The 14,304-nt window shown below is 44.7% G+C and overlaps 1 protein-coding gene and 1 non-coding gene across 51 annotated transcripts in view; both read right to left on the bottom strand.

Annotated features, from left to right (window-relative positions):
• The window catches only part of LOC108590228 (uncharacterized), a 118,263-nt gene that overhangs the window by 24,292 nt on the left and 79,667 nt on the right, over positions 1 to 14,304 (bottom strand). For 39 of the 50 annotated variants that reach the window (XR_013522580.1, XR_013522578.1, XR_013522576.1 and 36 more), the window contains 8 exons: positions 13,874 to 13,962; positions 12,365 to 12,426; positions 11,815 to 12,084; positions 11,184 to 11,288; positions 10,266 to 10,310; positions 8,354 to 8,586; positions 6,408 to 6,530; positions 4,932 to 4,990 (listed from right to left, as the gene is read on the bottom strand). The gene's annotated coding sequence lies outside the window, so the exon portion shown is untranslated. Of the gene's footprint in view, positions 1 to 3,696; positions 3,806 to 4,931; positions 4,991 to 6,407; positions 6,531 to 8,353; positions 8,587 to 10,261; positions 10,311 to 11,183; positions 11,289 to 11,814; positions 12,085 to 12,364; positions 12,427 to 13,873; positions 13,963 to 14,304 lie in introns of all 50 variants that reach the window. The other 11 variants (XM_078338526.1, XM_078338516.1, XM_078338536.1 and 8 more) reach the window with 11 other exon arrangements.
• Positions 7,047 to 7,150, bottom strand: LOC118150966 (U6 spliceosomal RNA). Its single transcript, XR_004739075.1, has one exon. It is a non-coding gene; the product is annotated as a U6 spliceosomal RNA (small nuclear RNA).

Raw genomic sequence — 14,304 nt, 5'->3', positions numbered from 1 at the left:
ACGGCATGGCTCCAGGGTTGCAAGGGCTGCAGAGCCAAAAGGCTCTGACTTGAGATTTCATTACTTTATTTGTATTGTGAGGCAAGGTCCTGCTTTGCCACCCAGGCTGGAGTGCAGCTGTGCACTTATAGCTCACTGCAGCCTCAATGTCCTGGGCTCAAGCCATCTTCCTGCCTCAGCTCCCCAGTGCTGGTACTACAGTTGAGTGCCACCATACCTGGCTAATTTCTTATTTTTTTTTGTAGAGTGCGGAGTCCTGCTATGTTGCCCAAGCTGGCCTCAAACTCCTGACCTCAAGAGATCTGCCCACCTCAGCCTCCTGAGTAGCTGAGACTACAAGTACACATCACCATGCCTAGCTACATTTATTTTATTAAATTTTGAAAAATATTTTTGTAGAGAGGAGGTCTTGCTATGTTGCCCAGGCTGGTCTTGAACTTCTGCCCTTAAAAGATACTCCCATCTCTGCTTCCCAAACATCTGGGACTACAGACGTGAGCCACTGCACTGCACCTGAAGAGATTTCTTTAATCTAGCATCCCATATTTGGTAACACTGGGAAAGGCAGTAGAGTTTTAAAAATTACTTAATAATTCAGTAAGAAACAAACTCAACCTCGACCCCTGCCTTCTCTCACACCCCACATCCAGTCTGTCAGGAAATCCTGTTCACTGTCTTTACCATGTACTGAAGATCCCCACCTAGCAACTCCCTGGACTCCTCCCCTACTTCTCTCCTCTGACTATCTCTAACCACCACCATGACCCTGGTCAGGACCACTATCATCTTCCACCTGGATGTTACCACAGTTTGACCCCCATGCTTCCACCCAAATCTTCCCAGTCTTTCTCAACTCAGCAGCCAGAGAATGCTTTTACATCAGGAGACAGATCATGTCGCCTCTCTGCTCAGAACCCTCCCACAGTTCCCATCTCATAGTAAAAGCCAAACCCCAAGCAATAACCTCCCAGGGCTTACACGATCTATACTGATCCCCACCCAGCAACTCCATGGCCTCCTCCCCTAATTCTCTCCCCATCTCCTCCTCCACTGACCTCCTTCCAGAGCCTCAGACACTTTCTTCTGTTGTTTCTGCAAACAATGCTCCTCCTTCAGCACCTCGGCCAGCTCCTTCCCCTCCAAGTCTTTGCTCAATTTTCACTTAGGAGGCCACCCCTGACCTTTCTATTTAACATTGCCATCTGTCCCCACTCCCACTGTGTTCATTTTTTTTTTTTTTTTAAACAAGATCTCACTCTATCACCAAGGCTGGAGCGGAGTGCTGCAATCACAGCTCACTGCAACCTCGAATTCCTAGGCTCAACTGATCCTCCCACCTCAAGCCTCCCTAGTAGCTGGAACGATAGGTGCATGCCATCATGCCTGGCTAATTTGTTTTATTTTGAAATGGAGTTTCACTCTTCTTGCCCAAGCTGGAGTGCAATGGTGCAATCCCAGCTCACTGCAACCTCCACCTCCCAGGTTCAAGTGATTCTTCAGCCTCAGCCCCCCAAGCAGCTGGGATCACAGGTGTGTGCCTCTATGCCTGGCTGATTTTTGTATTTTTAGTAGAGATGGGGGTTTGCCATGTTGACCAGGCTGGTCTCAAACTCATGACCTCAGGTGATCCTCGGCCTCCCAAAGTGTTAGGATTACAGGAGTGAGCCACCACACCCAGTCAATTTAATTTTTTGTAGAGACAGGGTCTCACTATGTTGCCCAGACTGATCTTGGACTCCTGGCCTCAAGTGATCCTCCTGCCGGGATTCCCAAAGTGCTGGGATTACCAACATCACCCACGATGCTTGGCGTCAGGTTTATTTCCTCTTGCTGCTGCCAGAAACTACCCTACATTAGTCCCTTAAAACACCACAAATCTACCAACTTACACTTCTAGGAATCAGAAGCCCAAATTAGGTCTATTAAGGCTAAAGTTAAGGTGTCAGGAGGGCTGCATTCCATCTGGAGGCTCTAAAATGTTCCCTTGGCTTTTCCAGCTTCTAGAAGCCACTCCCATTTCTTGGATCGTGGCCCTTAACTCCATCTTCAAAGCCAGAAGTGAAACATCTGCAAATCTCCCTCTCTAACTCTGCTTCCACCAACACATCTCCTGCTCCAATTCTCACTCTTCTAACCTCTTTCTTTTATAAGGATCTTTGTGACTGCTGGGCATGGTGGATCCCACCCATAACCCCAACACTTTGGGAAGTCAAGGCAGGAGGAACATTTAAGGCCTGGAGTTTGAAACCAGCCTGGACAACATAGTGAGATCCCACCTCTACAAAAGTATAAAAATCAATATTAGCCAGACATGGTGGTGTGCACCTGCAGTCCCAGCTACTTGAGAGGCTGAGGTGAAATAACGCTTTAGCCCAGGAGTTTGAGATCAGCCTGGGCAACATAACTAAATCTCGTCTCTACAGAAATGAGCTCGGCATGGGTGACATGCATGTGTAGTCCCAGCTACTCTGAAGTCTGAGGTGGGAAGATCACTTGAGCTCAGGAGGTCAAAGCTATCATGAGCTATGATCATATTACTGTGCTCCAGCCTGGATGACACAGGGAGAGTCTGTCTCAAAAAAAAAAGAAAATAAATATATATTTGCTCTCTCTCCCTGGTTCCTGGCACAGAGCTTTGAATGCTTATAAAGACCTCAGTGATAGAGGTGATAGGAGCATCTTTACTTTTAATATTTGGTCTTGGTCCCAGCTTTCTAACACACGAGACTCTAAGAACTTTGGGATCTCCAGCATGCTAAGAATGCATTTGGGGATGTGGTTGAGATGACTGGGTGGCTGCAAGCTCCTGGATTTCTTCAGGAGGAGGGCTGATTGCCAGAGAAAGCAACCACATGATTAGAGGCTTAGAACTTTTAGCCTCAACTGCTGAACTCCAGGAGGTGAGAGTGGCTGAAGATTGACTTAATTACCAATGGCCAAAGAGTTTATCAATCAGGCTTGCATAACAGAGCCTCTGTAAACACCCTGAGCAACAGGGTTGCAGAGCTTCTGGTTGCTGAATACAGGAGGTGCTGGGAGGGCGGCATGTTGAACAGAGGGCATGGAAGCTCTGGGCACCTCCCACTTACCTTCCCCTGGGCATCCATCTTTCTTTCATTTCTTTCTCCCTTTCCTTCCTTTCTTTCTCCTCTTTCTTTTTTTTAAAGACAGGGTCTGGCTCTTTTGTCCAGGCTAGAGTGCAGTGGCACAATTTCAGCTCACCACAACCTAAGTTTCCCCAGTCCCCAGCTCAATGCATCCTCACCTCAGCTTTCCTAGTAGCTGGAACAACAGGTGCACACCACCACACCTAGTTATTTATTTATTTTCATTTATTTTTTGAGAAAAAAATCTTGCTCAGCAGCTTAGGCTAAAGTGCAGTAGCGTGATCTCAGCTTACTGCAACCTCTGCATACTGGGTTCAAGTGATTCTCCTGCCTCAGCCTCCTGAGTAGCTGGGATTACAGGTGCATATCAACATGCCCAGCTAATTTTTGTATTTTTTATAGAGAGAGGGTTTCACCATGTTTCCCAGGCTGAACTCAGACTCCTGCGTTTAAGCGATCCTGCCAACAAAACCTCCAGAAGTGCTGGGATCACAGGCATGAGCCACTGCATCCAGCATACACATCTCTTTCACTGGCTGTTTCTGAGACATATCCTTTACAGTGAATTAAAAATAGGATATTAACTCACCAGACGTGGTGGCTCACATCTGTAATCCCAGCACTTTAAGTGACTGAGGTGCGAAGATCACTTGGGCCCAGGAATTTGTGGCCAGCCTGGGCAACAAAAGATCCCATCGCTAAAAAAATAAATAAATAAATTAGCCAGATGTGGTGGTGCAGGCTGCAGTCTCAGCTACTAGGAAGGAAGGAGGACCACTTGGGCCCAGGCAGTTGAGGCTGCAGTGAGCTATGACTGCAACACTGCACACCAGCCTGGGCAACAAAATGAGACCCTGTCTCTCAGAGAAAAAGAAAATAAACTGTTCTTCTGAGTTCTATAAGCTGTTCCAGCAGATGATTAAATCAAAGAAGGGGGTCATGAGAACCCCTGATTTGTAATAGGTTGGTCAGAAGTACAGGTGAAAACCTAATACTTGCCATTGGCATCTGAAGTGAGGGCAGTCTCATGGGACTAAACGCCTAACCTGCAGGTTCTGCGCCAGCTCCAGGTAGTGTCAGAATAACATTGTGGGATACCAAGTTAATATCCAGAACACTAGAGAATTTGGTGTATAAGCTCCACACACACAGTCAGTCAGTCAAAGTGTGTGACGAGAGAAACACGGGCTTTTCTTTCACCTACCTGCCTAACCGCATAGGAGAAGCAATACATGGTGCTCACGAAAAGAGCAAGCATTAAAGTCAAACCAGTCCCTACATCTGACTCAGCTTAATATCCATGTGAGCTTGGGCAAATCACTCATTATCCCTAAGTCTGTATCACCTCATTCAGGAAATGGGGATAACTGGTACCTGCCCGTGGTTTTGTGAGAATTCATGAACGATTATGCTTGATGTTACTGTGACCATCACACCTATTCCAAACTATCTGACAGGGACAGTGATGGATGATAACATCACCAGATTAGAAACTGTAGTGAGGTCTCTCAGGCAAAATTCCATACAAGCAAATTACTGTCTCTCCAAAGCATTCCTGCCACACTTAATTCCCCATTCCCTGAACCAAATGCACCATCTTAATTGTCCAGGTCTTTAAAGTGCTGGTTGCCCTGACCATTCCCCATCCCTCCACATCCCCCTTCGCTCCCTACTCTCACACAGCTCTTCCTCATCTTTCAACAGCCAGTTTCACTGTCACCTTATCTGGAAGCTTCTCCTACTCTCCAGAAGAGCTTCCCATTGCACTTGACGCATGCACTATTGTTTGATCATTTTTGAGTTATTGTCCAAGTCTTTGTGTACCTGAATAACATGATGCCCAGTCTCCTCCTGAACTCTGATGTCTTTCATGGTAGATCCAGCTGGAAGTGACAAAAAGACATTCTTTAAAAATAAATCAGGCAATCCCATAAAAGTTTTTAAAAGATATGTGAAAAGTAAACTAAATTCAAAAGCTTCTAGGAAAAACGTAAGAGGGAAGGTGTTACTGGGAAATATGCTAAAGGGTTAATTTTTATTGTATTTTACTTTTTTGAGAAACAATGTTGCTCTATTCCCTAGGCTGGACCGCAGTGGTACAATCACAGCTCATTGCAGCCTCAACCTCCAGAACTCCAGCAATCTTCCAACCTAATTTTTACTTTATTTAAGAAACACATTCTTACTGTTACCAAAGCTGGAGTGCAGTGGTGTGATCACAGCTTACTGCAGCCTCGACCTCCTAGGCTCAAGTGATCCTCCAGTCTCAGACTCCCCAGTAGCTGGGATTACAGGTGTGGACCGCAATGTCCAGCTCACGTTATCTTTAATTTTTATTAGAGACAATGTGCTGCTATGTCGACGAGGCCGGTGGTGATCCTTTTCCCTCAAGCAGTTCTCCCACCTCAGCCTTCCAAAGTGCTGGGATTACAGGTGTGAGCTGCCACACCTGCTGAGGTTAATTTTTAATGACATAAGGAACTCAAAGCAAATATTAGAAGGAGCCTAAATGGCTATAGAGGCTGACTGGTCAACTGTGATATATCCATATAATAAAACATTAGCCAACCATAAAGAGGATTCAGATACATCAATAGAAATTGACACAGATGTCCACGAAATATGAAAATGAGAATTGATATTCAATCAGCCCATATGCATTTGAAGAATATGGCCAATTATTTCCTGAGATAAGATTATGGGTCTGAAGAGTAAAGGAAATTTTTCACTTCTTCATTTAAAAGTATTTACTATTTTTATACTTTAATAAAAGATTAAATATATAGATCATCTAATTAGTAAAAGATATGTTAACTCTACAAATAAACAGAAAAGACATGGACAGCCCAACCTTGGTGGCTGATGCTTATAGTAGCAGCACTTTGGAAGGGGGCAGTCAGAGAATTGCTTGAGGCCAGGAATTCCAGACCAGACTGGGAAACATAGCAAGACCTCGCCTCTATTAAAAATCAAAAAAATTAGCCAGACATGGTGGCATGTGCCTATAGTCCCAGTTACTGAGGTGGAAGGATCGCCTGAGCCCAGGAGGTCAAGGCTGCGGTGAGTCGAGACTGCACCCCCATACTCAAGCCTGGGCTACAGAGTGAGACTTGGTCTCCAAAAAAAGGAGGGGGAGCAAAAAAGAAAGCTAGCTGGGCACAGTAGCTCACACCTCTAATCCCAGCATTTTGGGAGGCTGAGTCAGTTGGATCACGAGGTACGGAGTCCGAGACCAGCCTGACAAACATGGAAAAACCCTGTCTCTACTGAAAATACTTAGCCAGGTATGGTGGCACATGCCTGTAATTCCAGCTCTTCTGCAGACTGAGGCAAGAGAATGGCTTGAATCCAAGAAAAAAAGGTTGCAGTCAGCAGAGATTGTGCCGTTGCACTCCAGCCTAGGCAACAAGAGTGAAACTTCATCTGAAAAAGAAAGAAAGAAAGAAAAAGAAAGCTAATAAGCTAATATAAGAAAATATATATTAAAATGTAACAAAAATAAAGTATTAACGAGGTGTTTTATTTACTAAGAATAAGCAAACAATAAATAACTTGTTATTGTACCCTGTGCCAGCAAAGGTGCAGTGAAATGGGCATTTTCTTTTACTATTAGTGATGTTTAAATTGTATACAAGCCTTCCACCAGGGTAAAGCTTGGAAATTTTTAAAATACAATACAGTGACTCACTGTACTGCCTCCTCCAACTCCTGGCCTCAAACGATCCTCCTACCTCAGCCTCCCAAAGTGCTGGAATTATAGGCCGACAGCCACCATGCCTGAAAGCTCGGCAGTTTACATCAAGTATAATAAGAATGCTAACGTCCTGTGACTCACAGTAATCTCATTTCTGGAAATATCATCTTCGGATACAATTCAACCTCAACAAAAGGTCATTGCACAAACAGTGAAAATCTAGGAGTAATATTTTTCTGTTTTAAAAACATATGGAACACTTCACAAATCTGCACGTCATTCTTGCACAGAGGCCATGCCAATCTCTCTATTGTTCCAACTTTAGGATATGTGCTACTGAAGCAAGCACGAGTAATTTAAGACAGAGCGGTTAGGCAAATAAGGAAGAATTATGGGGAATTTAAAAATCTATGGTATTTATAGGCACCTAGTAACAGCTCAGTAAATATTAGCTGCTACTTTTATTATTTTTATGGTCATTCCACTCAATTAAAAATTGTCATTAAAAATTTACCACTGTCTTGGAACATCATGTATTTAACAGCATAGTTGTAAAAACAGATAGAGGCTGTGTGCGGTGGCTCACACGTGTAATCCCAGCACTTTGGGAGGTCAAGGCAGGTGGATCACCTGAGGTCAGGGGTTGAAGACTGGCCTGACCAACATGGAGAAACCCCATCTCTACTACAAAATACAAAATTAGTCAGGTGCGGTGGTGCCTGTAATCCTAGCTACTCAGGAAGCTGAGGCAGGAGAATCACTTGAACCTGGGAGGTGGAGGTTGTGGTGACCTGAGAGTGCACCATTGCTCTCCAGCCCGGGAGAAAAGAGCAAAGCTCCATCTCAAAAAGAAAAAAGTCCCAGCACAGTGACTCACAGCTGTAATTCCAGCACTTCGGGAGGTTGAGGCCAGGTAGATCACCTGAAGGCAGGAGTTCAAGACCATTATGTTCTGGCCAACATAATAAAACCCTGTCTCTACAAAAATACAAAAATTAGCTCAGCATAATAGCAGGTACCTGTAATCTTAGCCTACTCTTAACCCTGGGAGGTGGAGGTTGCAGTGAGCTGAGATTGTGCCACTGCACTCCAGCCTAGGCAACAGAGCAAGACTGTCTCAAAAACCAAACAAAACAAAACAGATACAATTTGTCCCTTGGTATATGGGGAGATTGGTTCCAGCTGCCCAATATCCATGTATACCAAAATCCATGCAAGCATCTGTAGTCCCAGCTACTTGTGAGGCTGAGGAAGGATTGCTTTCGCCCAGGAGGTTGAGGCTGCAGTGAGCCGTAATTGCACCAGTGCACTCCAGTCTCGGCAACAGAGTGAGAAAGAAGGTTGACTTTTACATATAATTTTTCAGTTCACTTGAGATGTTGATCAGAACTGTGGCATATGAAAATTCTTCATAGAATAATTATCTAATCAAATTAATGCTAGAATTGGGACAGAAAATGTTTTGTTGACTCTTGATTCCTTCACTTGCTGTTACATAAACTATTGCCAGTGGGCACTTACCAACCAGAAGTGTTATCTCAGAGCTACTCACAATGAAAGGTGATGTCTAGGGCCCAGGTGTGTTCAGGTCTCCATGCCTTGGCTATGGGTGAGTGGGACTTATATGTCCATCCATTTTCTATATTCCAGCTCTGGAAAACTTGGGTTTATCCATCTTGATAAGATGCACTTTAAATTTAACTTGTCAAGAACCACAAATGGAAGAAAGTTTATGAAACCACAGGATAGTACTTGTTCTCAAGGGACTCTTCAGCTTAGGTGCTTCTGTAAAAAAGCAATGACATTGTCAAAAACTCATCACAGGTCAGGTGAGGTACCTCATATCTATAATCCCAGCCCACTGGGAGACTAATACAGGAGGATCCCGTGAGGCCAAGAGTTTTAAGACCAGCCTCGGCAACACAGTGAAACCTCATCTCTACAAAAAAAAAAAAAAAAATTAAAAAATGAGCCGGGCATGGCAGCACATTCCTATAGTCCTAGCTACGCTGGAGGCTTAAGTGGGAGAAGAGGTGAACTGAGGAAGTGGAAGCTGCTGTGAGCAATGATCTCACCACTACACTCCAGCCTGGGTGACAGAGTGAGACCATGTCTACACACACACACCCCTCAGTCTGTCCAGCCTTTCCAGTAATGAAAAGGGTCTTTCAGTTACAGAAGAGGTGTGCTCTTTTGTAGGACAGGAAGGGATCAGCAAGCGTGTTCACAGCCTTTCCTCATCCTCTGCTTAGTTTCCCAAGAACCTTCAAGGGAGTCCCGAGGGAAAGGACATAAATCTTCTCTTATGGACAGAGGAGAAATATGCCTCCTTTGTCAATTAACAAATGGAACACCTGCCATGAAAACCAGGAAATTCTGCTAAGATGAACCACTCCCTACGACACTGACCTATGCCGCAAAAATGAGAAACTGGAGTTTGTGGACTAATAATATTAAAGGTCACATTCCAGATTGTAAAGATCTAACCAAAGTACAGCCTTTCCACAAGGCACTGCCAAATAACAGCTGGCTGTCTCCATGGGGCACTGCCGTATCTCTGGCTCTCATTTCCCCGAGAGATGCTCTATTCCAGCTTTCTCTTGCATTTTGTATTCTGTAGTTCCTGGGGTAAGACCTCACAACATAGCAAACTGCTGACTCAATGCTGACCTACAGATCTGACTTCAGATTCTAGCAGGACTCTTTCAGTTTAAGAAATTAAAGACGAGAAAAATGGACCCAGCCTGGCACTGCCAGCTTAGCAGTCTGAAGACAGAAGCTGCTCAAAATGACTACAGTGCTTCTGACTTTCTGAGTCTGCCCTTGCTCCTAGGGCTCTTTGGATGACATTTCTTTCTCCTTGTGGAAAAAATGGTTTGCTAGAATATAAAAAATTTAAGGAAGAAAAAAATATTAAAATATAATTAAGTCCTAAAGAGCACTCAAAAGTATACTCCCACTAGTGCTGGATCTATTTATCTCTCTCTCTCTTTTGTTTCTTCTGAGATTGGGTCTCTCTCTGTTACCAAGACTGGAGCACAGTGGTGAGATCACAGCTCACTGCAGCTTTCAACTCCTGGGCTCAAGCGATCCTCCCACTTCAGCCTCCCAAGTAGCTGGGATTACAGGTGCATGCCACCATGCCTAATTTTTTAAATTTTTTGTAGAGAAGGCCACTATGTGGCCTAGGCTGGTCTTGAACTCCTAGATCAAACTAATCCTCCTGCCTTGGCCCCACAAAGTGCTGGAATTATAGGCTTTAGCCACCACACCCAGTCTATTTACTTTTATATATATATATATATACACACACAAACACACACATATATATATATACACACACACATATATACATACATATATATATACATACATATATATATACACACATATATATGCATACACACACACACATACACACATATATATACATATACACATATATTAAATCGCCTCCTACCCACCCATCTTCAGGGAGAGCAAACACAGGTCTCAGCAGATCAGGCAACCTACATGAAGAAAGGAGGCTGGAGTAATGCCAGAGCCCAGGAGGAAGTGTAGCAAATGGCAAGGTATTCACTTCAAAGGTTTTTCAACATTGTGATGGTCAAACCAAACACAGAAACAGGAAGCCCAGTTCAGTCACCAGCAGCCAACACGGGATATTTGATCTACATGCTACAGGGCAAACTGTTTAGGATGAATGACCTTGTCTCCACCACCCCGTTCTTCAAGTCCCTCCTGCCCAGTAGTCCCTACACTCTTCTGACATGACCCACATTCACAGGACTCTCCTGACACCTTTGCTTGTTTAGTCTTTCTTCCCCAATGACTATTTTCTTTTTTGGATACAGAGTTCACCTCTGTCACACAGGCTTGAAGTAAAGTGAGGTGATTATGACTCACGGCAGATTCCATCTCCTGGGCTCAAGTGATCTTGCCTCCCAAGTAGTTGGGATTACAAGCATGTACCACCACACCTAGCTAAGTTTGTTATGATGATGATTATTTTCAGATGGAGTCTCACTATATCATCCAGGCTGGAGTGCAGTAGCACGATGTAGGCTTACTGCAACCTCCACCTCCTGGGTTCAAGTAATTCTCCTGCCTCGGCCTCCTAAGTAGCTGCGATTACAGGCATGCACAAGCAAGCCCAGCTAATTTTTGTGTTTTAGTAGAGACGGGGTTTCACCATGTTGGCCAGGATGCTCTCAATCCCTTGACCTTGTGATCTGCCCGCCTCGGCTTCCCAAAGTGCTGGGATTACAGGCATGAGCTGCTGTGCCTGGCCAACCTTTTTTATTTATAAACTACTGAGCCTCATATGTATGCTTATAACAATACAAAATAGACTAATACAGCAATCGTATGCCAACACTTACCAGACTGTGAGGAGCACAATGACAGAAGTACAGAGTGGGCCTGAAATGCTCCCAAGGGGCTTCTTGTCGCATCATAGAGAATGGGGTGAGACACCTCGGCTGAGGCTAAAGATGAGAGTCAAAGAGTGATGATGAGGGTAGGGGAGGGTTTCCTGAAGAAGGACACCAGTAAAGTCCCCCAAAGAAACTGACATTCCCTGTGGCTGGAGGGTAGGGATATGGGGAGGGTGGTGCAGGATAAAACTGGAAAGGTAAACCAAGGCCAGCTCTTACCAGGCCCTGTGGCCAAATTACTTTGATTTTATCTTAAAGGCAATGGGCAGTCACCAGCAGGTTTTAATCAAGAACCATTTTGACCCAAATTTGCCTTGTAGAAAAATTCCTCTGGCTTCAGTGAATAGGCTGAAGTCAGCAAGCCTAGAAGTCAGGAAGACAATTGGAGGCCTTCAAAATAAACCAGTACCAAAGAAAATAGGGCCAGGCATGGTGGCTGCTGCCTATAGTCTCAAAACTTTAGAAGTCTAAGGTGGGTGGATGTCTTGAGCCCAGGAGTTTAAGATCAGACTGAGCAATGTGGTAAAACCACATCTCTACAAAACACAAAATATTAGTTGGGTGTGGTGGCTCCTACCTGTGGTCATACCTCAGCTACCCCAGAGGCTGAGGCAGGAGGCTAGCTTAAGCCCGGGAGGTTGAGACTGCAGTGAGCCAAGATCACATCGCTGTGCTCCAGCCTGGGCAACACAGGGAGACGGTCTCAAAAAGAAAAAGAATCCCATTCTTCACCTATTAGTGCCCCCAGGTTCTCATGAGAACCTTGGTGATGCAGTGAATTCAACTGTCACTGTAATTCAGCAATTCACACATTTAAGTTTGAGTTTGATTTTCAATAATATCAACCCTGTGGAAACAAGAAATAAGGAATTGTGTTTGGGCTATCACGGAAGCTCTCTGGATCTCAGACCATGACTTATGCTAAGACTTGAGCTTTGTGTTTCTCTCTCTGTGAGTGCTCAAGTGCAGCTGTCCCAAGTTTTTTTGGCACCAGGGACCAATATTATGGAAGACAATTTTTCCACAGGCTGGGGGCAGGGGGCAGTTTTGGAATATTTCAAGCACATTACATTTATTGTGTACTTTGTAATTATTACATTGTAGTATATAATAATGATATAACTCACCATAATGTACAATCAGTGGGAGTCCTGAACTTGTTTGTTTTCCTGCAACTAGATGGTCCCATCTGGGGGTGATGAAAGATAGTGACAGATTATCAGGCATCAGATTCTCATAAAGACACAGCAAGGTAGAACCCTTGCATGCACAGTTACACAATAGGGTTCCTGCTCCTATGAGAATCTAATGCTGCCACTGACCTGACAAGAGGTGGAGATCAGGCGGCAAAGAGGGGAGTGGCCATAGATACAGATGAAGCTTTGCTCGCCCACCTGCTGCTCACCTCTTGCTGTGTGGCCAAGTACAGGCCTGTGATTCAGGGATTAGGTGCCCCTGCTCCACTGCATCCAAAAGGACCCTCTCCACAGCAGTCTTCATAGTGGTCAAGTACAGAAGCCACTTAGCTCCTATGGCATGTGTCTCAGCTGGCATTTCATCACAATCAACAGGAAGTGGTAGCTTGAAACATTATGAGGTCACTTCCTAAAAATCACCAGCATCCCATTTCCCATTGACAAGGAGCTCAACGCTGCCCCTTGGATAACCAAACCTATGCCGATCCGATTTGTGTGGGTCTTTCTCCCAGAACCCTTCCTAGCATCAGTTCTCTATTTGTCAGAGTCCAATCAAAAGACAAAAATCACCCAAAGTTTAAACTGGTACAATAATAAAATAAAAAAAATTAATTATATAACAAGGGAACACCATATGAGCGATTGGCTACAAAAGGAAAGAGAACTCTAGAGAACATAGGGCTAGCAGAGGCCAGACATGGTGGCTCACGCTTACAATTCCAGCAATTTGGGAAGCCAAGGCAGGAGGACTGCTTGAGGCCAGCAGTTTGAGACCAGCCTCGGAAACACAGTGAGACCCTGGCTCTACAAAAAAGAAGCCAGGTGTGGTGGCACAGACTTGTAGTCCTAGTCACTTGGGAGGCTGAGGTGAAAAAATTGCTTCAGCCCAGAAGGTTAGGGCTGCGGTGAGCCATGATTTCACCACTGCACTTTAGACTGGGCAAAAGAGAGAAACCCTGCCTCAAAAAAACAAAGTATAGGACCAGCTGTTGCAAGGAGCAGTAACTTCCTACTGTCCCTACACTGAGATAGAGTGACCAAGGAAGGGATTTCCCCACTAAGGCTGAGATCCAGGACCCCTTGGAGAGGTCACAGTCATGGGTAATTCAATGGCAGAATTGCTGCATTACCACATGGTGGAACATGCTAGCAATATGCCCCCTGGAGTTTGCTGAAAATCCACCATCTAGGGTGCTAGCTTAACCTATTAGTAAACAGTTGTCTCACTAGAAAACCACCCAGGCAAATGCAGAGAAACTGCTGGTCACTGTGTGCTGCTAAGCACCATGCAGGGCAAGGCCTGGTGCTGGAAAAGCTCAGTGCCTGTGAAGATTTGCACACAACTAGAAAGAAAAGCCTCTTATAATGCCCCTCTAGCACCATGTACTGACAACATTTAATAATGCGCCAGTTGACAGAGGAAGCATTTAAGGAACCCACCTCTACGTTTGCAGAGCAGGCAGTCAACAGTGCATTTGGAACTGAGGAGCAGTCATCGGATGAATAGCTGGTACATGACACATTTCCCTCTACCAAAGAAGGAAGGGAAGAGAGAAAAATGAGAAGAAATACAGGCATGGTGGTTCACACCTGTAATTGCAGCAGTTTGAAAGGCCAAGGCAGGTGAATCACTTAGGTCCAGGAGTTTGAAACCAGCCTGGGTGACATAGAGAAACCTTGTCTCCACTAAAAATAAAAATAATGAGCTGAATATGGTGGCATGTGCTGTAGTCCCAACTTCTCAAGAGACTCCTGGGTTCAAGCAATTCACCTGCCCCAGCCTCCCAAGTGGTGGGGATTATAAGTACGTACCACCATGCTCAGCTAACTTTTGTATTTTTGGTAAAGACAGGATTTCACCATGTTGGTCA

Source organism: Callithrix jacchus, chromosome 9 (assembly GCF_049354715.1).
Source record: "Callithrix jacchus isolate 240 chromosome 9, calJac240_pri, whole genome shotgun sequence".
Classification (NCBI taxonomy): Eukaryota; Metazoa; Chordata; class Mammalia; order Primates; family Cebidae; genus Callithrix; species Callithrix jacchus.
This window is presented reverse-complemented; position numbering and strand designations above follow the sequence as displayed.